The sequence below is a fragment of the Colius striatus genome, chromosome W (genome assembly GCF_028858725.1).
Source record: "Colius striatus isolate bColStr4 chromosome W, bColStr4.1.hap1, whole genome shotgun sequence".
Taxonomy (NCBI): Eukaryota; Metazoa; Chordata; class Aves; order Coliiformes; family Coliidae; genus Colius; species Colius striatus.
In genome coordinates, this window is record NC_084789.1 from 27,787,693 (window position 1) to 27,812,800 (window position 25,108).

The following is a 25,108-nucleotide window of genomic DNA, read 5'->3' on the forward strand; positions in this document are numbered from 1 at the left end:
AAACAACACAGAGTAATACATCAACGAAGAGTCCAACCAGCCTTTTTAAGAACACCTTTTTGCCACACCTCCCCTCTTCCCGGGCTCAGATCCTGGTGTTTTTACCCTGTCCCCCCTGAATGATTCGGGGGGGCAGGCAGTGGGGGGTTTCAGTTAGTCTATTCCCGATAGCTTCTGCCGTTTGTCCCTCCTCAGGACAGGTGAACTCCACACCAGTCCTCCCTGCAAGTCCGTGGGGTAACTCACACGCATGGCAGACCTGCACGGGCTGCTCCGACGCACACTTACTCCAAAGGCTGCAGCTCCTCTCTGCCTCTCCTGTGGGGCTGCTCTGCGACGTGCAGGCTCTCCAACACGGCCTGGGCCATGGCCATCTCCCCACACAGTCCCTCGCCCGTCCGGGCTCACTCACATGGAGCTGCTGGTAACTCTCGGTCCTGCCATGGATCTCCATATGTTGCAGGGGCACAGCTTGCATTCTCGCCACGGCTTGCAGAAGGGTCTCTGGTCTACTGCTTCTCCTTCCTGCCTCCTTCTCTGGCTGAAGGGTCCGTGTGGTCGCCTCCATCTTGTATCACTCATACACCTCCTGACTTGCATTCCGAATTCCCGTCCCCTAAATAGTGATCGCAGAGGCGCCAGATTGGTCCAGTCGGGCCGGAGGTGGATCAGAACCCAGGAGCCGGGGGAGAGTCCACAAACTCTTTACCGGGTCTTCACTGCAACCCGCTCCCCCTGTTACTAAGCCAAAAGCCGCTCCTTGCTAAACCAGAACATTCCACCCCTCGCCTCTGCGAATCACTTATTCAAGAAAACATAAGGGAATCTGAACCACCTTCACAAATCAACACACAGTAACTAAGATCAAACAGAATCAAACACTTCCCTTTGAAAATAAATGATATACACATAACACAATAAATACACATAAATAAAAATCCACCCCTAGACACAAGGTAGCCTCACCCAGTCGCCTATTTTGTCCTTTACCACTCCTAATTCACCATCCTTATCACAAATCCCAATCTCCAGCAGCTCGAGGCCCCACGTTGGGCGCCAAAAATGTCGTGGTTTTGCACAGCCGGGAACAAAGAGCTATGAGGGTACTCGTTAACTCCTCCCCTCCCGGTAGAGCGGGAGGGGGAACCAGAGAAAAAGGGGGAAAATCCGCGTAGGTTGAAATAAGAGCAGTTTAATAGAACAACAATAAGAAGAAACAGGTTCAGGGGGAAAAAGGAACAGTTTTAACAGTAAACGAGGGGAATATACAAAAGGAATGGCGTGTGCCGCGGCTGCTCAACACTCGGGACCCGACGCGATCCCCCCTCTGACCAACAGCCCCGCCTGTGCTCCTGAAGCCCCGCCCCCGACTAGCTCCCTGCCTCTAGGTACTGGGCATGATGTCAGTATGGTATCGAATACCTGTTGGCCAGCCCAGGTCAGCTGCCCATGTTGTGCCCCTTCCTACTTCCTCATCAAAGTTAACTCTATCCTAGCCCAAACCACGACACTGTCGCTTAAGTTATACCACTGCGTATGGGAGCTACAAGAAAGCAGGAAGGGAGATCCCACCTACAGTAGTAAGTAGGTCCCCATGTAGTCTCTTAGCCAGCACTGTGTCACCTTTAAAGTTGATTTCCTGTCAGAGCTATCTCCAATAACACTCACATGGACTGCTCATCTCCCATTGAAAAAATACATGCTGGCGGTAGAAATTATACCACTGCCTATGGGAGGTACAAGAAAGCAGAAAGGGAGACCCCACCTACAGCAGTAAGGAGGTCTCGATGCAGTGTCTCACTCAGAGCTGTTTCACATTTGCAGCTGCTTTCCTGTGGGAGCTGTCTCCAATCCCACTCACCCGGACTGCTCAGCTCCCATTGCAAAAATACAGACTGTCAGTAGAAGTTATACCACTGTGTAAGGGAGCTACAAGAAAGCAGGAAGGCAGACCCCACCTACAGAAGTAAGTAGGTCCCCGTGTAGTCTATCAGCCACCACTGTGTCATATTTTCAGCTGCTTTCCTGTGGACACTCTCTCCAATCCCACTCACCTGGACTGCTCAGCTCCCATTGAAAAAATACATGCTGGTGGTAGAAGTTATATCACTGCTTATGGGAGCTACAAGAAAGCAGGAAGGCAGACCCCATCTACAGTACTAAGTTGGTCCCCATGTAGTCTATCAGCCAGCACTCTGTCACATTTGCATCTGCTTTCCTGTGGGAACTATCTCCAATAACACTCAATTGTACTGATCAGGTCCCATTGAAAAAATATATGCTGTCGCGTAAGTTAGAGCACTGTGTATGGGAGCTATAAAAAAGCTGGAAAGCAGACCCCAACTACAGTAGTAAGTAGGTTCTGATGTAGTCTTTTAGCCAGCACTGTGCAGCCTTTGCAGCTGCTTTCCTGTGGCACCTACATCCAATCCCAGGAGCTTGGCTTGCTAAGTTCCCATTGAAAATACAGATTGGTGTTTAAAGTTACGCCACTGCCTCTGGGACCTTTAATAAAACAGGTACGCAGACCCCATCTACAGGCATACGTAGTTCCCCTTGTAGTCTATCAGCCAGCACTTTGTCACATTTTCAGCTGCTTTCCTGTTGGAGCTATCTCCAATAACACTCACTTGAACTGCTCAGGTCCCATTGAAAAATATAAGCTGTCGGTTAAGTTAAACGACTGCCAATAGAAGCTATAAGAAAGCAGGAAGGGAGATCCCACCTACAGTAGTAAGTTGGTCCTCATGTAGTCTATCAGCCAGGACTGTGTCATATTTGCACCAGCTTTCCAATGGATGTGGAGAAAAAATGAGGGCTCATGGACATGGATCCCGGGGTATAATGTTAGGCCTGTTGGGGCAAGGCAGCCTGAGCTCCAGTTATATGAATTTACTGCACAATGAAGACCAGAGTCAGAGCCATGGTTAAAGCAGTTGCTGTCATGTAGACAGCAGGCCGCTTTCTGTTCCCTCAAGGTCGGACTGTTTTCGGCTAAAAGTGGTAAACAACTTTGGGGAAAAACAAGATGGGAAAATGTGAGGGAGCTTGCTTATCGCAGAAACCGCAAGTAGGATGAACAAGAAAATGAAATCTATTAGCTGCTGTTGATGAGCTAGCTTTGAAGTTGCTGTGTATATAAGTTAGAGCCTGCTCTCAATAAAGAAGAAGATTTCTGCTGTCACTCACATTGAGTAGGACTGACTTCTTCCCACACAGCTGAGAATCAGACCCTGGATTGATCGCCGCATGAAGTAGACTTACAACTGGTTTTTCAGGCTTCGAGTCTGGGTTTTTCAGACTTCGAGTCTGGTTTATTTTTCAGGCTTCTAGTCTGATTTATTTTTCAGGCTTCAAGTCTGGTTTCAGGCTTCGAGTCTGGTTTTCAGATTTTGAGTCTGGTTTTTAGGCCAAGAGCCGAAAACTTCCGATACTTTCCTGTGGGAGCTATCTGAAATCCCACTCACTTGGACTGCTCAGCTCCTTTGAAAAAATACATGCTAGCAATAGAAGTTATACCACTGGGTATGGAAGCTACAAGAAAGCAGGAAAAGAGACCCCACCTAGAGTAGTAAGTATGTCCCCATGTACTCTATCAGCCAGCACAGTGTCACCTTTGAAGCTGCTTTCCTGTGGGAGCTATCTTTAATCCCACTCACTTGGACTGCTCAATTCCCATTCAAAACATGCAGACTGTCGGTAGAAGTTATACCGCTGCGTATGGGAGCTACAAGAAAGCAGCAAGGCAGACCCCACCTACAGTAGTAAGTATGTCCCCATGTAGTCTATCAGCCAGCACTGTGTCAGATTTGCACGTTCTTTCCTGTGAAAGCTATCTCCAATCCCACTCACTTGGACTGTTCAGATCCCATTAAAAACTACATGCTTTACGTTAAGTTACACCACTGCGTATGGGAGCTACAAGAAATCTGGAAGGCAGACCCCACCTAAAGTAGTAAGAAGGTCTACATCTAGTCTATTAGCCAGCACTGTTTCACATTTACTCCTGCTTTCCTGTGGGAGCTATATCCAGTCCCAGTCACTTGAACTGCTCAACTCCCATTGAAAAAACACAGACTGTCCTTAGAAATTATACCACTGCGTATGGGAGCTACACGAAAGCAGGAAGGCAGACCCCACCTACAGTGTTAAGTAGGTCCCCATGTAGTCTATCAGCAAGCACTGTGTCACATTTCTAGCTTCTTTCCTCTGGGAGCTATATCCATTCCCACTCACTTAGACTGCTCAAATCCCATTGAAAAAATACAGACTGTCCGTAGAAGTGATACCACTGTGTATGGGAGCTATAAGAAAGCAGGAATGCAGACCCCATCTACAGTACTAAGTTGGTCCCCATGTAGTCTGTCAGCCAGCCCTGTGTCACATTTGCAGCTGCTTTCCTGTGGGCTTGTCATGGTTTGACATGACAGCCTTTTCTGGTATGGGGGAAGGGACTGCAAAGATGGCTCCTGCAAGAAGTTGCTCACAACTCTCCCCAGCTCAGAAAAGGCTCACTTCTGGGGCTGAGCCAATTAGACGCCTCCAAGATCACTTTTTAAGAAGAAGCCGGAAGGGGAGGTGTCTTCCTCCATCTTCTTTCTTTCTTCTGCCCCTTCTTCTCTTCTTCTGGCTGGTGGTGGTGCAAGGAGTAGGAACGGTGAGAGAAACAACCATGCGGACTCCAAGGTCAGTGATGAAAGGGAGGAGGTGTGCTGTAGCAGAGACTCCCCTGCATTCTATGGAGAGAAATGGTGAAGCTGAGATTTATTTTCATTTCTTTAAAGACCCCGAGCCAGGGACAGTGATTTTGGCCGGAGGAGGCCTTGTCCCGAAGGAGGGGCCCTTTATCACTATGGCCGGAGCAGGCCCTGTCCCGAGGAAGGGACCTTGCAAGTGCAGAAACTGCAACCGCGGTGAAGAATCCACGTCAGAGATATTCACCAAGGACTGTGTCCCGTGGAAGGGAACCTGTATCGGCAGAAGCCACAGCTGCTGGGAACAACCCACACCAGAGAAGTTTGTTAAGGACTGTGTTCCGGGGGAGGAACCCCGTGTTGGAGCAGGGGAAGAATGCCAGGAGTCATCCTCATCTGTGAGACACTGACCACATCCCCCACTCCCTGCCCCCCTGAGCCGTTGGGGGGGGAGGAGGGAGAGATATCGGGAGCAGTGAGCTGGGCCCGGGTAGAAAGGAGGGATGGGGGAGGGAGATCTTAAAGTGCTGGTTGTAATTTTCTCATCATCCTACTCCCTTTTTGCTTTTATTCTGTTCTGTTTCTTGTAGAATAAACTTTCCTACTTTCCTCTCTAAGTCGAGTACTAGAGTCTGTTTTGCCCAGAACCATAATTGGCAGTGAGCCCTCCCTGCCCTTGTCTCAGTCCACAACAATCTTGCTTATCTTTTTACTCCCATTTCGCTGGGTCCTCCGCCATCTTAACGAGGGTAAGGGTGAATGGGGGCATCGAGCGAGAAACTGTTGTGGTGCTGTTGTGCTAGCTGGGCCAAACCACGACAGGGCTCTGTCTCCAATCCCAATCATTTGGACTGCTCAAATCCCATTGAAAAAATACACACTGTCGGTAGAAGTTATACCACTGCGTATTGGAGCTACAAGAAAGCAGGAAGGCAGACCCCCACCTACAGTAGTAAGTAGATTCCCATGTAGTCTATCAGTCAGCACTGTGTCACATTTGCAGCTGCTTTCCTGTGAAAGCTATCTCCAATCCCACTCTCTTGGACTGCTCAGATCCCATTAAAAATTACATGCTTTACGTTAAGTTATACCACTGCGTATGGGAGCTACAAGAAAGAGGGAAGGCAGACCCCACCTAAAGTAGTAAGAAGGTTCCCATGTAGTCTATCAGCCAGCACTGTGTCACATTTCCAGCTGCTTTCCTGTGGGCGCCATCTCCAATACCAGTCCCTTGGACTGCTCAACGCCCATTGAAAAAATACAGACTGTCGGTAGAAGTTATACCACTGCGTATGGGAGCTACAAGAAAGCAGGGAAGGAGACCCCACCTACAATAGTAAGTAAGTCCACATGTAGTCTATAACCCAGTACTGTGTCACATTTGCAGCTTCTTTCCTTTGGGCGCTATCTCCAATCCCAGTCCCTTGGACTGCTCAACTCCCATTGAAAAAATATTTGTTGTCGGTTAAGTTATACCACTGCGTATGGGAGGTACAAGAAAGCAGGAAGGCAGAGTCCACCTACAGTAGTAAGTAGGTCCCCATGCAGTCTATCAGTCAGCACTGTGTCACATTTGCCGCTGCTTTCCTTTGGGCGCTATCTCTAATCCCAGTCCCTTGGATTGCTCAACTCCCATTGTAAAAATACAGACTGTCGGTAGAAGTTATACTACTGCGTATAGGAGCTATAAGAAAGCAGGAAGGCAGACCCCTCCTACAGTAGTAAGTAGGTCCCCATGTAGTCTATGAGTCAGCACTGTGTCACATTTGCAACTGCTTTCTTGTGAACATTGTCTCCAATAACACTCACTTGGATTGCCCAGCTCCTATTGAAAAAATAAATGTTGTCATTTACGTTATATCACTGCGTATGGGAGCTAAAAAAAATCTGAAAGGCAGATCCCACCTACAGTAGTAAGTAGGCCCCCATGTAGTCTATCAGCCAGCACCATGTCACATTTGCAGCTGCTTTCCTGTGAAAGCTATCTCCAATCCTGTTGCCCGTTCCCGAAGGAAAACACAAAACAACCGAGGTCGTTTTATGCGGTGCTTTATTGAGGGCCCTAGGGACCTGAGGACTAGTGTCCAAAGTCGGAGCCCCCCATCTCAGAAAAAGTTCACAGAGGTTAAATACTTTCTTCTTGTGATTACTTCATCATAAAGTCTTGCTTCACTAGGCCTACATACTGCTTGCCAGCTTTCTCAAAGATTTATAATTACATTGTGTTTCCACATACAATCTTCAGAACAATTTTCCCACTTATCGAATATACAGTCATAAATTTTCAGATAACAATTAATAATCAGTAACAATTTAACAATTGGTAATCAGTAACAATTTCCTAAGATATTCTTTGCTTGATTACACAGAATGTTCAACATGCCTCACTAATTCCTTTGATTCTCTAAACCTGAATGTACAGGGTCAGCATGTCCTACTAAGATTATTCACTTCAATATTTCCAACTAGGCCTTTATCCAGGCCTTAGCCTAACTACTTCTAACTACAACTTATAATGCTGCTAACAATTCCCCCCTTTTGAGCATTCTTCAATCTTGAAAGGATGCTCAACATCATCTGTCTCTATTGTCCGTATCTCAAGTAGTGGTTTCCTGATATGATGGAGGAGGAGACCCATTTCCAGTTCCACTTCTGGTCATCGCATTCATTAATCTGCGGGTGTTGAGCTTTTCTCTGGTAATGATTCCTAAAACACACTTGTAAACCATATAAATTATCATCAACAATATAACAAACATAATTACATATTGGATGATTGAGGAAATACATCCGGAGACCTGGAGCCCCAATGAATCAAATATTGCTCCTATCCAATTATGTTGAGCTTCTTCTTCAATTTCTTTGGTTCTGGTTTCAACCTTTTCCAATTGTAAAATATCTTTTTCTACTTCGATTGTCATGTTTGGAATATGGATACAGCAATGATCAATTCTTTTGTTCAGGTACCCACAGACCCCATGTTCCCGCAGCAACAACATGTCTAAAGCCATTCTATTCTGCAGAGTCATTCTGCTAGTTGCTTGTAACTGCAAATTCATATCCTTAAACCCTTTCTTGGTGGCTGCTGCTAATCTTTCAGTTTGGCCTAATAATTTGTACAACATTTCCCTATTACGATAGGATGCAATCGGTGCAAACAGGGATTCTAAAACCCATCCAAATTTTACTCCACTATCAGGTTCATGCCACTCATCTTCTTCTTCGGTTTTGTTTCCTATTTCCCTTTTCTTCCGAATTGCTTCTGTTTTATTCAACTGAGATTGTCTCCAAAAAGGACATAAGGTAGGGACTCCTAATGTTATCTGGGTTACTGGACCATCAATTGGTAGATGGGTAGTCCATTGTCCATGACCCATGACCCAAACTAAGTTCCCTGGACTCCTAATTGTGGTGGATTTGCAACTAATAATTCTTTTTCCATTCTCATTTCCTTTCAACTTTTCTTCTATCGTATGGTTATATCCTCGACATTCACAGTCCCACTTTAACAGAATTTTTACTGGCATTAATCCTGTGAGATTTTCCGGAGTGTCACAAGTAAAAATCTCTGTACAATTCCGTACCTCCTTTTGATTCCTTGACAACCTTACAGAAGTGTGTGTAGCCATTACACTGGTGTGTGTCTGATTCCTTTCCCCTGTCCATTGCACACACCAGTTTACTGGGCCTAAATAACTATATGTCTCTAACAGACTAAGTCCCCATACTGTGTCCCATTCATCTTCCAAAGATCGTTGTCGTGTAACATTCTGGCAGATTTCTTCATTCCTAATCTTTTCAACTTTCATTCTTGTTTTACTACACCAATATCCAATTATGGGACGAGTACCATCTACCATACAGCGACCTTTAATACCACCACCTCTAACCCATCCATAATACCCCGGCAATGATCTACATTCCTTTTCTGTTAAATCCCCCTTTATTAAACACCCATCAATCCATTCTTCATACTTTGTTGGTACTTGCCTGCAATCCCAAGTAAAATTAACAGAAGCTTTTGGCATGGTTGTTATAGGAATAATTCCCCAGGGTATAGGTTCACCTGCGGCCTGAGGTAATGGCAAGCATGCTGTAATCTTAGATACATTCCGAACCATTCCAAAATCTCTAATCAATCCAACCACTAGGTTTTCCTGCCCTTCTCCTTTATGGAAATCTACTGTTACGTTCCCTAAATCCCGTATTCTTCTTCGACTATATTTTCCTCTAGTTAACGATACTGTCGTTCTAGAATGGGCCCACCATGCATCCCTAGCTATCCAACACCAATATGTCCCTTCATCATCTGATTGCACATCATTTATTATTAGGACCAGAGTGCCTCCCAACCTTCTCTGTACTTGGTATTTTCTTCCTGATTGTATATTCCCATCTCCAAACCACTACCCAAATTCCAAAAAGTTCATTCTACGATCTACCTTACATGTCAGAATTACTGACTTCCCTTTATCAGCTCGACATATCCCATGAGTGGCCTTGATTCCTTGATTTAAATGAGGTTGGCCTTGCACATCCCTTCTCCCGTAATTAGAGTCAAATCCACAAGTGACTACACATAGGTATTGTCCTTCCATTTTTCCCAATTGAGATTTGGTATAATTCAGCCATCCTATCCCTTTTTCCTTTACATTCCACCAGCTAGTACCTCTTTCAATTCTATCCCATTGTCCTTGCGGCCCTACTTTCCACCACTTAACTTGAATTGGAATCTCAAATTCCCTTCGCAAAGAAAAAGTACAATTAATTCTTAAGGGAGGGCCATCCCACATATCCACTGAGGCCAATCTAGGTATTACCTCTACTTCCTCCGATGTCAGTGACCAAGACACAACTCTCAGATCTATTCACTTGTAGTCAAAACTTCCTCGGATTAACGCTGCACATATATATATACCCGCTTCTTCTAAAGTTAAATTAGTCAATTGCAAGATAACACTTCCTTTTTGGGTATCCTTATTCCAAACAGTAACAATACTTGCAGTCAGTCTGGTTTGTCCTCGTTTCCAAATCGCAATTATTTCCCTGGCTCCAGTTCCCTGGTCATCGGTAATGTCACAGGTTAAATTGACATCCATCCCTTCCATAACAGTAACCATGGGTTCTGCAACAGTGACAAGTACAAGTCCATTAACCGACACCATTTTCAATAATATCAGCAATGCAGCAATTAAGAATGCGATTTTGCTCGGAATATCATTCGGGTGGGGGATACCACTTGGGTTTCCCATTCGGTTGGAACCTTCTTGACTCGAGTGTAGTGAATCCACGCGTCGGTTCCTGCTACCTTTACAGCTGTGAAAGTTGTCAGGATCACTTGATGGGGGCCGTCCCATGTCTCTCTCAGTGGGTCTGTGAACCAATTCTTCACATAGACCTGGTCTCCCGGTTGAATATCATGCACTGGATTTTCCAGCGGGAGCGGCCGATTCCATTGAAGGGCACCCCGTAAGGCGTTGAGAACTCTGTTGAGTGACATAACATAGTTAAAAATCACCTGATCTCCCGATACATGCGGGTCTCCTTTTAACACGGTGGCATGATAAGGCTTGCCGTACAGTATCTCATACGGACTTACTCCTATCCTTTCCCTAGGTTTTATCCTAATCCTGAGTAACGCTAACGGCAAAGCTTGGGGCCACTGAAGTTTGGCCTCCTGACATATCTTTTTGATCTGATTTTTCAATGTTTGGTTCATCCTTTCTACTTGACCACTAGACTGGGGTCTCCATGGAGTGTGTAAATTCCAGGTAATGTCTTAGCCACCTCTTGAACTATCCCTGCCACAAAATGTGGGCCTCTATCTGATGATAATCCCAGTGGTACTCCAAATCTAGGTATTATTCCTTTCAACAAAGTTTTCACCACTTCCTTCGCTTGGTTTGTTCTACAAGGGAAGGCTTCTGGCCACCCCGAAAAGGTGCACACATACACCAACAGGTATTTAAGTCCCTGAGCCCTTGGAAGTTCTGAAAAGTCGACCTGCCAATAATCTCCAGGCTCTGGTCCTATTTGTAATTTTCCCAACTGCACCTGTTTCCTTACAATAGGATTATTCTTCAGACAAATTGGGCACATGGCATTCACCCTTTTCGCCAGCGTTAACATTTGGTTGGAAATTATTTCCTTTTTCAAAAATTTTACCAACACCTCTGCTCCCCAATGGCATTTATTGTGTTCAGTCTCTAATATGGACTTCATAACATTTTTGGGCACCACTACTTGTCCCGTTGACGTTACATACCATCCAATTGCATTCTTCTGGGCCTTCAGATATGTTGCCACTTTCTCATCATCGGCAGAATAGCTCGGTTCTTGAGTCATATAACGAGAAACAGGGCTTACCTTAGTTGGTATTAAAGCCATCTGAGTCCAAACCTGTCGAGCGGCTTCTTTAGTGGTGATGTCTGCTAGTTCATTCCCTTGATATATCTTTCCTTCTTCTTTACGATGTCCTCTGACATGCATTACTGCTACCTTTTCTGGTTTATGTACCGCATCCAACAGGGCAAGAACTTCTGATCTATGTTTTATCATAGTCCCTTGTGAGTTTAACAGTCCCCGTTCCTTCCACAAGGCACCGTGAACATGTACAACTCCAAAAGCATACTTCGAGTCAGCCCATACATTTACCTTTTTCCCAGTACTCAAAATCAATGCCCTGGTAAGTCCAATTATCTCTGCCTTTTGAGCAGATGTCCCAGGGGCTAAAGCCTTTGCTTCAATCACTTGTGCAGTTGGGACCACCGCATATCCAACATACCTGGTTCCATTTTCCACAAAGCTGGATCCATCGGTAAAGAGATCCCAATCTGAATCTTCTAACGGTGTGTCCTTTAGGTCTGCTCGGCTCGCATACACCTGTTCAATTGTTTCTACACAATCATGAACCAGCTCCCCTTCTTCTTGTTTACTGCGAAGAAATTCTGCTGGGTTGACATGGTTAGTTATTTTAAGTTCCACATCATCTTGTTCTCTTAATATAGCTTGATACTGCAACATTCTGCTGGATGATAACCAGTGACCCCCCTTTTGTTCCAGGACAACTAAGACCATATGGGGCACAAAGACCTCCATTTTCCTTCCCAAAGTCAGTTTTCGGGCTTCCTGTATGAGGATCACTGTGGCCGTAACTGCCCGCAAGCATGACGACCAACCAGCACTAACATTGTCCACTTGTTTTGAAAAATATCCCACTGGTCGTTTCCATGACCCTATTTTCTGGGTCAACACTCCCAGAGCCAGATTCTGCCTTTCATTTACATAAAGCTGAAAATCCTTATTTAAGTCCGGCAACCCTAAGACAGGTGCTTCTTTCAGAGCTTGTTTTAGCTCCTGAAAGGCTCTTTTCCTTTGTGGACTCCATTCCAATTGAGGCTCCTTCAAAGCCTCATACAAGGGTTTAGCTGATAATCCAAAATTTAGAATCCACTGCCTACACCAACCAACCATTCCTAAAAATGATCTCAGTTCCTGATGATTCCTTGGAAGGGGTATGGCACATATTGCCTCAATTCTGTTTGTGCCCTGAACCTAGACCTGAACGTACAGGGTCAGCATGTCCTACTAAGATTATTCACTTCAATATTTCCAACTAGGCCTTTATCCAGGCCTTAGCCTAACTACTTCTAACTACTAACTTCTAACAAGTAGGCTTGGAGCTGGTTTTTCAGGCTTCGAGCCTGGTTTCAGGCTTCGAGTCTGGGTTTTTCAGACTTAGAGTCTGGTTCATTTTTCAGGCTTTGAGCCTGGTTTCAGGCTTCGAGCCTGGTTTGCAGACTTTGAGTCTGGGTTTTTCAGGTCAAGAGCCGAAAACTTTGTGGCAGAGTAACTTCTACCGACACCGTTTATTTTTTCAATGGGAGCTGAGCAGTCCAGGTGAGTGGGATTGCACACAGCTCCCACAGGAAAGCAGCTGGAAATGTGAAACAGCTGGGGGTGAGAGACTACACGGAGACCTCCTTACTACTGTAGGTCGGGTCTTCCTTCCTGGTTTCATGTAGCTCCCATACTCAGTGGTATAACTTGACCTACAGCATATATTTTTTCAATGGGACCTGAGCAGTTCAAGTGAGTGTTATTGGAGATAGCTCCCACAGGAAAGCAGCTGAAAAGGTGACACAGTGCTGACTGATAGACTACAAGGGGAACTACGTATCCCTGTAGATGGGGTCTGCGTACCTGTTTTATTAAAGATCCCAGAGGCAGTGGCGTAACTTTAAACACCAATCTCTCCTTTCAATGGGAGCTGAGTAAGCCAACCTCCCGGGATTGGACGTACGTGCCACAGGAAAGCAGCTGCAAAGATTGCACAGTACTGGCTGATAGGTTTCACGGGGACCTACGTAACACTGTAGTTGGGATCTGCCTTCATGCTTTCTTGTAGTGCCCAGACGCAGTGGAGTAATGTGGAGAAAAAATGAGGGAGCATGGACATGGATCCCGGGGTATAATGTTAGACCTGTTGGGGCAAGGCAGCCTGAGCTCTAGTTATATGAATTTAATGCACAATCAAGACCAGAGTCAGAGCCATGGTTAAAGCAGTTGCTGTCACGTAGTCATGTAGACAGCAGGCCGCTTTCTGTTCCCTCAAGGTCGGGCTGTTTTCAGCTAACGAGCTAACAGCTCAAGGTGGAAAACAACTTTGGGGAAAAACAAGATGGGAAAATGTGAGGGAGCTTGCTTATCGCAGAAACCGCAGGTAGGATGAACAAGAAAATATAAACTATTAGCTGCTGTTGCTGAGCTAGCTTTGAAGCTGCTGTGTATATAAGTTAGAGCCTGCTCTCAATAAAGGAGAAGATTTCTGCTATCACTCACATTGAGTAGGACTGATTTCTTCCCACCCAGCTGAGAATCGGACACTGGGTTGATCGCCGCATAAAGTAGGCTTGAATCTGGTTTTTCAGACTTCGAGCCTGGGTTTTTCAGGCTTCGAGCCTGGTTTCAGGCTTCGAGTCTGGGTTTTTCAGACTTAGAGTCTGGTTCATTTTTCAGGCTTTGAACCTGGTTTCAGGCTTCGAGCCTGGTTTGCAGACTTTGAGTCTGGTTCATTTTTCAGGCTTTCAGCCTGGTTTTCAGACTTCGAGTCTGGGTTTTTCAGGCAAGAGCCGAAAACTTTGTGGCAGAGTAACTTCTACCGACACCGTTTATTTTTTCAATGGGAGCTGAGCAGTCCAGGTGAGTGGGATTGCACACAGCTCCCAAAGGAAAGCAGCTGCAAATGTGAAACAGCTCGGGGTGAGAGACTACACGGAGACCTCCTTACTACTGTAGGTCGGGTCTTCCTTCCTGGTTTCATGTAGCTCCCATACTCAGTGGTATAACTTAACAGAAAGCATGTATTTTTTCAATGGGAGCTGAGTAGCCAAAGTTAGTGGGATTGGAGATAGCTCCCACAGGAAAGCAGCTGCAAATGTGACACAGTGCTGGCTGATTGACTACATGGGGACCTACTTAGTTCTGTAGATGGGGTCTGCCTTCCTGCTTTCTTGTAGCTCCCATACTCAGTGTTATAACTTAACAGACAGCATATATTTTTTCAATGGCACTTGGGTAGTACACGTGAGTGTTATTGGAGATAGCTCCCACAGGAAAGCAGCTGAAAATGTGACACAGTGCTGGCTGTCAGACTACATGGGGACCTTCTTACTACTGTAGGTGGGGTCTGCCTTCATGTTTTCTTGTAGCTCCCATACGAAGTGGTATAACTTAACCGACAGTCTGGTTTTTTTAATGGGATTTGAGCAATCCAAGTGAGTGGGATTGCAGATAGCGCCCACAGGAAAGCAGCTGCAAAGGTGAAACAGTGCTGGCTGATAGACTACATGGGGACCTACTTACTACTGTAGGGTGGGTCTGCCTTTCTGTTTTCTTGTACATCCCATAGAAAGTGGTATTACTTCTACCTGCAGTCTATATATTTTCATTGTGAGATGAGCAGTCCAAGTGAGTATAATTGGAGATAGCTCCCACAGGAAAGGAGCTGCAAAGGAGACACAGTGCTGGCTGATAGACTAAATGGGGGCCTACTTACTACTGTATGTGGTTTCTGTCTTCCTGCTTTCTTCTAGCTCCCATATGAAGTGGTATAACTTCTACTGACAGTCTGTATTTTTCAAATGGGAGTTGAGCAGTCCAAGTGAGTGTTATTGGAAATAGCTCCCACAGGAGAGTATCTGCAAAGGTGAGACAGTGCTGGCTGAGAGACGACATGGGTATCTACTCTACTATTGAAGGTGTGGTCTCTCTTTCTGCTTTCTTGTAGCTCCCATACGCAGTGGTATAACTTAACCTACAGCATATATTTTTTCAATGGGACCTGAACAGTACAAGTGAATGTTATTGGAGATAACTCCCACTAGAAAGAAGCTGTAATCTTGACACAGTGCTGGCTGATAGACTACATGGGGACCTTCTTACTACTGTAGGTGGGGTCTGCCTTCCTGCTTTCTTGTAGGTCCCATATGCAGTGGTATAATTTCTACTGACAGTCTCTATTTTTTTAATGGAAGTTGAGCAAAGTGAGTGGTATTGGAGATAGCTTTCACAAGAAAGCAACTGAAAATGTGACACAGTGCTGGCTGATAGACTACGTGGGGACCTACTTAACACTGTAGGAGGGGTCTGCCTTCCAGCTTTTTGTAGCTCCTATACGCAGTGGTATAATTTAAGCGACGGGATATATTGCTTCAATGGGACCTGAGCAGAACAAGATAGTGTTATTGGAGATAACTCCCACAAAAAAGCACCTGCAAAGGTGACACAGTGCTTGCTGAGAGACGACATGGGTATCTACTCTACTATTGTAGGTGAGGTCTCTCTTTCTGCTTTCTTGTAGCTCCCATACGCAGTGGTATAACTTAACCTACAGCATATATTTTTTCAATGGGACCTGAACAGTACAAGTGAATGTTATTGGAGATAACTCCCACTAGAAAGAAGCTGTAATCTTGACACAGTGCTGGCTGATAGACTACATGGGGACCTTCTTACTACTGTAGGTGGGGTCTGCCTTCCTGCTTTCTTGTAGGTCCCATATGCAGTGGTATAATTTCTACTGACAGTCTCTATTTTTTTAATGGAAGTTGAGCAAAGTGAGTGGTATTGGAGATAGCTTTCACAAGAAAGCAACTGAAAATGTGACACAGTGCTGGCTGATAGACTACGTGGGGACCTACTTAACACTGTAGGAGGGGTCTGCCTTCCAGCTTTTTGTAGCTCCTATACGCAGTGGTATAATTTAAGCGACGGGATATATTGCTTCAATGGGACCTGAGCAGAACAAGATAGTGTTCTTGGAGATAACTCCCACAAAAAAGCACCTGCAAAGGTGACACAGTGCTTGCTGAGAGACGACATGGGTATCTACTCTACTATTGTAGGTGAGGTCTCTCTTTCTGCTTTCTTATAGCTCCCATAGGCAGTGGTATAACTTTTACTGCTAGCATGTATTTTTTCAATGGGAGCTGAGCAGTCCAAGAGAGTGGGATTGGAGACAGGTCCCAAAGGAATGCAGGTGCAAATGTGACAAAGTTCTGGCTGATAGACTACATGGGGACCTACTTACTACGGTAGGGTGGGTCTGCGTTCCTGCTTTCTTGTAGCTCCCATACGCAGTGATATAACTTCTACCGACAGCCTGTATTTTTTCAATGGGAGTTGAGCAGTCCATGTGTGTGGGATTGGAGATTGCTCCCACAGGAAAGCAGGTGCAAATATAGCACAGTGCTGGCTGATAGACTACATGGGGATGTACTTACTACTGTAAATTGGGTCAGCCTTCCTGCTTTCTTGTAGCTCCCATACACAGTGGTATTATTTCTACCGACAATCTGTACTTTTTCACTGGGAGTTGAGCAGTGCAAGTGAGTGGGATTGGAGATAGCTGCCACAGGAAAGCAGGTACAAATGTGACACAGTGCTGGCTAATAGACTTGATTATCTCACATTGACGTTACCCATCTGAATGATCGTGATCACCGCTAATTGTGTTCAGCCCCGTCCTGTTACACAAGGTGTTATTGTGTACTAGTCCACAAAATTCCTCCGGATTCCATACGGGCAATCCTATCAAACACGTTTTAAAAGGATTAGTAACCCCTCCCAAACTAAGACAAAGAGATGATTGACCAGTTTGATTAGCAAAGGTTATCCAAATATTATCTCTAGACTGATTTAAATGCATCAAGTTGTTAGCTTTTATAGTTACATTAAAAGCTATGGTTATAACAAAACACCTCATTATTATTCATTAAATTCACTGTCTTTTTGTTATATAACCTTCAGTCTTTTGATTGTTAGCCAGTCCTCCAATGACCGCAAAATGAGGGTGTATTTATTCTCCAATCTCTTCCTGTCCTTTTTCGTCAGATGATTTGATCTCCGCAGCTTCAAGGACAGCTCTTGTCCACCTGGCTGGCACCCAAATGGATCCTGTGGGAGACTCAACACACAAATACCCACGTCCCCAGTATAATACTTTGGCCGGAGGCTGCCATATCCGTTTTTTAGGCTCACGATATTTAACCCATATTTCTTTCTTCCCCTCCTTTTGTGCCTTTGGATTATGATGCATTATTACAGGTGGTAGCTCCTGTTCCCCCAAACACACACAGGTGGTTCATAACAAATAAGGCCTTTAACAATTTCATATGTGGGTCTTTAACATCCCCATATTTACCAAGATATCTTTTTAGAGTCCCATTAGCTCTTTCTATTATGGCCTGTCCTGTGGGGGAATGGGGAATCCCTGCTACATATTCAACTTCCCACTGACTCGTGAACTGTTCTATGCTTCTACTTATATAGGCCGGCCCATTGTCTGTCTTTATTTTCTGAGGAATTCCCATTACCGCAAAACTACTATATAAATGAGGCTCCACATGTATGGCCCTCTCCCCTGTCTGTGCTGTTGCCCAAACGAATTTGCTCCATGTGTCTATGGTTACATGCACATATTTTAGTCTTCCAAACTCTGCCACATGAGTGACATCCATCTGCCAAACTTCATTTGCAGATAATCCTCTAGGGTTCACCCCCAAGCCTAAGCCAACACCTCCATTTTGATGGCTACAAATGGGACAAGCTCTAACAATAGCCTTTGCATCCTTTAGCGATAATTGAAACTCTCGGTGTAAGCCCCGTGCATTCTGATGAAACACGGAGTGCGCTTCTCTGACTAGTATCTGTTTGGACAGAGGCGTGTTATGCGTCATTGTGACCAGCTTACCTGCCCTAGCATTACCTTCTCCCAGCCCAATGTCCCATTTATGGCTCCTGATATGTATAATGGCATAAACATGCTCCCTAAGCTTTATTGCCTTCTGCATCTGTATTAATAATTCAAATAGTCTGGGATTCTGCACTTCCTTAATGGAGGCGTCCTCGATTCTCTCTACGATATCCACGGCATATAACGAGTCTGTAACCACATTCAGGGGCCCTTTTCAGGTTCATCATGGCCCATACTACTGTCAACAGCTCCAAGGTTTGTAATGTGTCTTTCTCTTCTGCTTTTATTAGTTGGTGCTTCCACTCCCCTTCCTCTTGCCAGGTTATTGCCACCTTTCTGGACTTTCTTCCTGCATCCGTGTATGCTGTCAACGCATCCGCGATGGGGGCTGGCTCTCGTTTGGGTCGTACTGGCCAATTCCATTTTCCTAGCCATTGTAATGGTGCTTTTATTATTTTGTCTGTTGCTACTATACCATGGTAAAGAGTCATTTTTCATTGGTATCCTTATCGTATGCGGCTCAGCACCAGTTACTTGTAATGCTCTTTCACAACCCTTTTTTATTCGTCCCGCCAACATCTCAATTTTTTGAAAAAGGCTTTTTGTTTGTTGTAAGGCTGGGGAAATCCATTCTAGAACCCATACCTCCCCCGTTTTCTTTTGAGATTGTGTCAAGGCCCCAAGCAAATACTTTGTGCTATACCACATGGTTAAGTCAATAGGTAAGTCAGCATCGTGACGTCGGACCTGCCCTTGTATGACACAGTCCATAATTTGTTGAAGCGCATCCTGAAGCTCTGGTGTTACCTGTATTTGACGCGTGGGGTTGGTTCCTTTCAAAAGTGGTCGTAGTTTTTCTAACAACTCGTTGGGTATTCCCACTATTAGTTATAACCATTGCAGATCTCCTAAAAGCTTCTGAGCATCATTCGGGGTCTTTATTTGTAGTTGGAGCTGTAGCTTCTGTGGTACTACGAGCTGTTCTGATAAAGACCATCCAAGATATTTCCATGGAGCTGTACGCTGAACCTTTTCTGGAGCTATCACAAGGTGGCATTGAGCCAGTGCCTGTCGAATCTCCTCCACCTGTTGTTCCGTAAATGGTGCAGGCTGAGAAAAGAGGATATCATCCATGTAATGGTAGATGATAACGTTAGGCCATCGTCATCGAAGGGGTTGTCAAGCTGCGTCAACATACAGCTGACAGATAGTTGGGCTGTTACGCATGCCTTGGGGCAAAACTGTCCATTCAAAACGATGGTCGGGACCTTCTCTATTTATTGCAGGCAAGGTAAAAGCAAACCGTTGTGTATCCCGCTGATGTAAGGCAATGGTAAAAAAGCAGTCCTTTAGATCTACGATTAACAGTGGCCAACCCTGTGGAATCATAGCCAGACTGGGTAGTCCTGGCTGCAATGCTCCCATAGGTTCCATTTGTTCATTTACTGCACGTAGGTCATGTAACAAACGATACTTGCCAGATCTCTTTTTAATAACAAATATAGGAGTGTTCCACGGGCTTGTAGATAACTTTAAATGTCTTTGGGCAAGTTGCTCTTGCACTAACTCATGAGCATGCTCAAGACTTTCCCTTTTTAAAGGCCATTGCTTAACCCATACTGGCTCGGCTGTTTTCCAGGTAATAGGAAGTGGGAAAGTCCATGCAACGGCCATTATGCCAAAGGGTGCTCATTTGTTAGGACCATTCCTATCTGGGCTAGTATGTCTCGACCAATAAGACATTGCACGGTTGGAGGCAATTGCACAACAGAAAAACTAGCAGTTATGGGTTTCTCATCCACATGAACCAAGATGGGAGGAGAGCGACTAGCCAGAGTAAGTCCTCCTAGCCCAGTCACAGTAGTTGCTGCCGGTTGCAGGGGCCAGTGTTGTGGCCAACATCTTGGGCTGATAATGCTGGAATCTGCCCCTGTGTCCAATAATCCCATCAAGGACCTTTTTTGTCCTTGAAATTCAAGGTCTATTTTGCGTCTAGGCCTTTCACTGAGATCCATAGTCAACAGTGTAAGTCCTCCCGTGGAGCCAAATCCCCCTTCTCCTCTTAAGTCCTCTTTTATTGGTCTTATTCCTTTTGACATTTGTTCCAATGGTATTAATTGCGCAGTTCTCTGATTTTTCATAATTTGTATTGGTGGAAAGGGGATGTGGGCCATGATCATAATTTCTCCCAAATAATCTGCATCAATAACTCCGGGGAGAACAAAGAGTCCAAGCATGGTAGTGGACGAGCGTCCTAACAACAATGCGCCCACTGTTCGTCCCCCTATAGTGATTGGACCTTTCACTCCAGTGGGTATCTTCTGTGGGCTTGTTGTCATAATGGTAACATCTACTGCTGCTGCCAGGTCCATTCCGAGGCTCCCACTTGTGGCTGGCTGGAGGCAGCTGCTGACATCTGTTGAGCTGCAGTTACGACTTGTGTCTGAGCGCTGCCACTGCGGTTCGACGCACTCGAATTGGAGTTTCCCGACCTGCGACGACACCCCCCGGTGTCGTGATTGTCCGTTTGGCATTTTTGACACCAAATTCCTGTAGCATTGTATTCACGACGGGAATGTCCCATTCCGCCACACCGGTAACACTTTATTCGTCCACTTGAAGAGCCCCTTTGAGTGGTCACAGCGGATGCTTGAAGGGGTGCAAGGGCGGCCAACACCTGATTCTGAGTTACTTTCGCCTGTTCCTTTAATCCTAATCCCAATTCCTTAATAGCTTCCACGGGAAAAACTTGTTGACCTGTCGGGACCTGGACCATACGCTCTAAAGCGTCTTCAAATGACCAATTGGCTCCTAACGTACTCAATACTGTCCTGGTAGCTGGATTACAATTGTGTAGGGCGCACTGTTTTAGCAAGGCGCCACGCATATATTCCGGAACTCCAGTCCTCTGTATGGCGGAGGCAACTTTATCAATAAAGGTCCCGAACGTTTCATCCCGACCTTGTTTGATTCCCATATATATTGGCACTCCACCTGGGTCCTTTACGTTTTCCATAGCCTCCCTTACTAATCGCATTGCCTCTCTACACTTTAGGCCGGCACTCCTGTTCCTTAGGAGGGGCTGATGGCTCACATGGTTCTCGTACCCCGTCCGTGCCTCTGGGGCCATTTTCTACACGCAGGCGTGGGAGCATTACTTTTGCGACGGTAGGAGTCAGCGGGATGGATTGGAACCAGTCACGCTCATAGTTTTTATTCTTACTCTATGCTGCTGATGTGTGCTCAGCAGCCTTCTTTTCTGCCTAATGGTGCAGCAACTCATTGTGCACTATCCTCCAAAGCTTCCCTAACTTTTTAGCTGTCTTATCGTCCTCCAGGGTAGTTTCCCACAGAAAATCCCCAAATTTACGCCATTCGCTCAATTCGTGCACTGTATGTGGATTCTGAAGCACTCCCTTAGCATACCCATAAGCTAACAACCCTGGTAGGTCCTTCTGCAGATCTATATCCTTTATCTGCCGCTTCTGCAAGAATGCAGTAAATAAATCATATGTCACTTGCCTTTCCATACCTGTTATCGTCAGCGCGCTGTTGCAGCCCTTCAACGTCGGGCGGCACATATCGGCCGGGCTCGTCTATACGGTCACCCAGGGCACGGCATGTTCCCAATTTTCACGCTTATTGCTGTCCTTGTTGCGTAGGACCCGAACCCCTTTGTCACTCTGCCGTGGCGCCAAGCCGCTATCACGTCGGGGTCACCATTTGCTGAAGACGATGGGAGACAGTCACACCCTGTAGTGCTGAGCAAGTCTCAACTTTATTTGCAAAGATAAAACTCTTTTATAGATACAATAATCAGGCTCACACATATTGCAAAAGCTAAGCTCATCATTGGTTCCCAGTTTAATGTCAATCCTGCCCCTGTTTCAACATAATTCGGACGCTTGTGACTGCTCAACCCAAACTAAGTTCCTGTTTTCTCATGCTTTTATCATACAACTCTCTTGCTCAAGGACACCACGTCCTTGAGCAAGGCTCCAATATCTTATCGCTTAATGCTTACTTCCTAACCAGCTGTATTCTATCATGTCCTCTTTCATCTAGCCAAGTCTCCACAAAACTCTCCACAAATACTCAGTGGTATAACTTCTACTGACAGCCTGTATTTTTTCAAAGGCAACTGAGCAGGCCAAGTGCATGGGATTGGAGATAACTCCCACAGGAAAGCAGCTGCGAATATGACACAGTGCTGACTGATAGACTACACAGGGATCTACGTATCCCTGTAGATGGGGTCTGCGTACCTCTTTTATTAAAGGTCCCAGAGGCAGAGGCGTAACTTTAAACACCAACCTGTATTTTCAATGGGAGCTGAGCAAGTCAAGCTCCCGGGATTGGAGGAAGGTGCCACAGGAAAGCAGCTGCAAAGGTGGCACAGTGCTGGCTGATAGGTTTCACGGGGACCTACGTACCACTGTAGTTGGGGTCTGCCTTCATGCTTTCTTGTAGTGCCCAGACGCAGTGGCGTAACTTCTACCGACACCGTTTATTTTTTCAATGGGAGCTGAGCAGTCCAAATTGTTGCTTGCATACCTCCCCCCACAATGGGTTGTGTCGTGGTTTTGCCCAGCCGGAGCAAAGGGGAAGAAAACCACGACTCCTCCCCCTCCCCCTCTCGACGGAATGCGGAGGGGATCGGAGAGGGAGAAAAAAAAGTAAAAGAGCCCGCGTAAGTTGAAATAAGAAGAGTTTACTGGGGAAATTGAAGAGTAACAACTATAACAAAGACAAGGGGATATTACAAAGAAAACTGGTGAGTGATACAGTTGCTCACCACCCGGGACCCGACGTGAGCGACCGCTCCGGACCGACGACCGAGAGTCCGCGCCCCCCTGCAAGAGCTTATTCCGGGGAAGAGCTTATTCCGGCCAGCCCCCACCTGTACCCTGGGCATGACGGTTAGGATGGTATCGAATACCTGCTGGTCAGCCTGGGTCAGCTGTTCAGGCTGTGCCCTTTCCTGGTTCCTCACCGGAATTAACTGTATCCTGGCTCAAACCAGGACATTCCACCCCTTATTCTATACCATCTACACGTCATGTCTAGGTTTTCACATCATAATCACCTACACATACATAACGTAGAGCAACTATAGGAATCGTGACATTTAACAGCTATCATTATACAATTTAATTCACAGGTTATTCTCACCCAGAATTAAATTCCCTTGAGGCACACATTGGGTCTTCCCATCCTTACACATCACCCACCAAGTACACCCAGGTCCCTGAGCAAAAATAATCCCACGGATGGGTTTGCAGTGGACACACCCGGACTGCCTTCCCTAACATGTACCACAGGGACTTTGTCCCCTTCTACAATATGTAAGGGTTCTGATTGGGCAGGGCCAGCTCGATTGACAGATCCTCTAGAGTTGACTAACTAGGTGGCCTTTTCCAAGTGTGTATCCCAATGCTTGAAAGTTCCACCTCCCATTACTTTCAGTGTGGTTTTCAATAACCCATTGTATCTCTCAACTTTTCCTGAGGCTGGTGCATGATAGGGAATATGATAAACCCATTCAATGCCATGCTCTTTGGCCCAGGCATCTATGAGGTTGTTCCTGAAGTGTGTCCCATTGTCTGACTCATTTCTTTCTGGGGTGCCATGTCGCCAGAGGACTTTCCTTTCAAGGCCCTGGATGGTGCTCCGGGCGGTGGCATGAGACATGGGATACGTTTCCAACCAGCCGGTGGTCGCCTCCACCATTGTGAGCACATGGCGTTTGCCTTGGCGAGTCTGTGACAGTGTGATGTAATCAATCTGCCAGGCCTCTCCGTATTTATATTTCTGCCATCGTCCTCCATACCATATGGGCTTCAATCCATTTACTTGTTTAATTGTAGCACATGTCTCACGCTCATGGATAACCTGTGCAATAGTGTCCAAGGTTAAGTCCACCCCTCGATCGCGAGCCCATTTATAGGTAGCATCTCTGCCTTGATGATCTGAGGTATCATGGGCCCATTGAGCTAAAAATAACTCCTCCTTATGTTGCCAATCCAGATCTATCTGAGAAGTCTTAGCAGCCTTGTCAACTTGCTGGTTATGCAGATGTTCTTCTGTGGCCCGCTTTTTGGGTACGTGAGCATCTACATGGCGCACCTTCACAACTAGTTTCTCCATTCGAGCAGCAATGTCCTGCCATAGTGGAGCAGCCCAGACGGGTTTGCCCCGTCGTTGCCAGTTGTTCTGTCTCCATCGCTGTAGCCATCCCCATAGAGCGTTTGCCACCATCCACGAATCAGTGTAGAGGTAGATCCTTGGCCATTTTTCCCGTTCAGCAATGTCTAAAGCCAACTGGATGGCTTTTGCCTCTGCAAACTGGCTGGATTCACCCTCTCCTTCTACAGCTTCTGAAATTTTGCGTAGGGGACTCCATACAGCTGCCTTCCATCTTCGATGCCTTCCCACAAGGCAACAGGACCCATCAGTAAACAGGGCATACCGCTTCTCATCTTCTGACAGTTCATCATACGATGGGGCCTCGTCAACACGTGTCACCTTCTCTGGTGATATTTCACCATCTGCACACTCTGGCCAGTTTATGATCACCTCCTGGATCCCAGGGCGACTAGACTTCCCTATGCGAGCTCGTTGTGTGATCAGTGCGATCCACTTACTCCATGTAGCATCAGTTGCATGATGCGTAGGGAATGCCTTCCCCTTGAACATCCAGCCCAGCACTGGCAGTCGAGGTGCTAGGAAGAGTTGTGTTTCTGTGCCAATCACTTCTGATGCAGCTTGAACTCCTTCATATGCTGCCAGTATCTCCTTCTCGGTTGGAGTGTATCGGGCCTCGGATCCTCTGTATCCCTGACTCCAGAACCCAAGGGGTCGGCCTCGACCCTCCCCAGGTGCTCTCTGCCAAAGACTCAGCTGCGGTGTAGAGCACATTTTTAACATCTGGTCCTGTCCGGACTGGCCCAAGCGCCATCGCATGAACAATCTCCTGTTTAATTTGTTCAAAACTTTGTTGCTGCTCAGGACCCCATTCAAAATCATTCTTCTTCCGTGTCATACGGTAGAGGGGGCTAACAATCATACTGTAATTTGGAATATGCATTCTCCAAAAACCCACAACACCTAGGAAAGCTTGTGTTTCCTTTTTGTTAGTTGGTGGAGACATGGCTGCAAT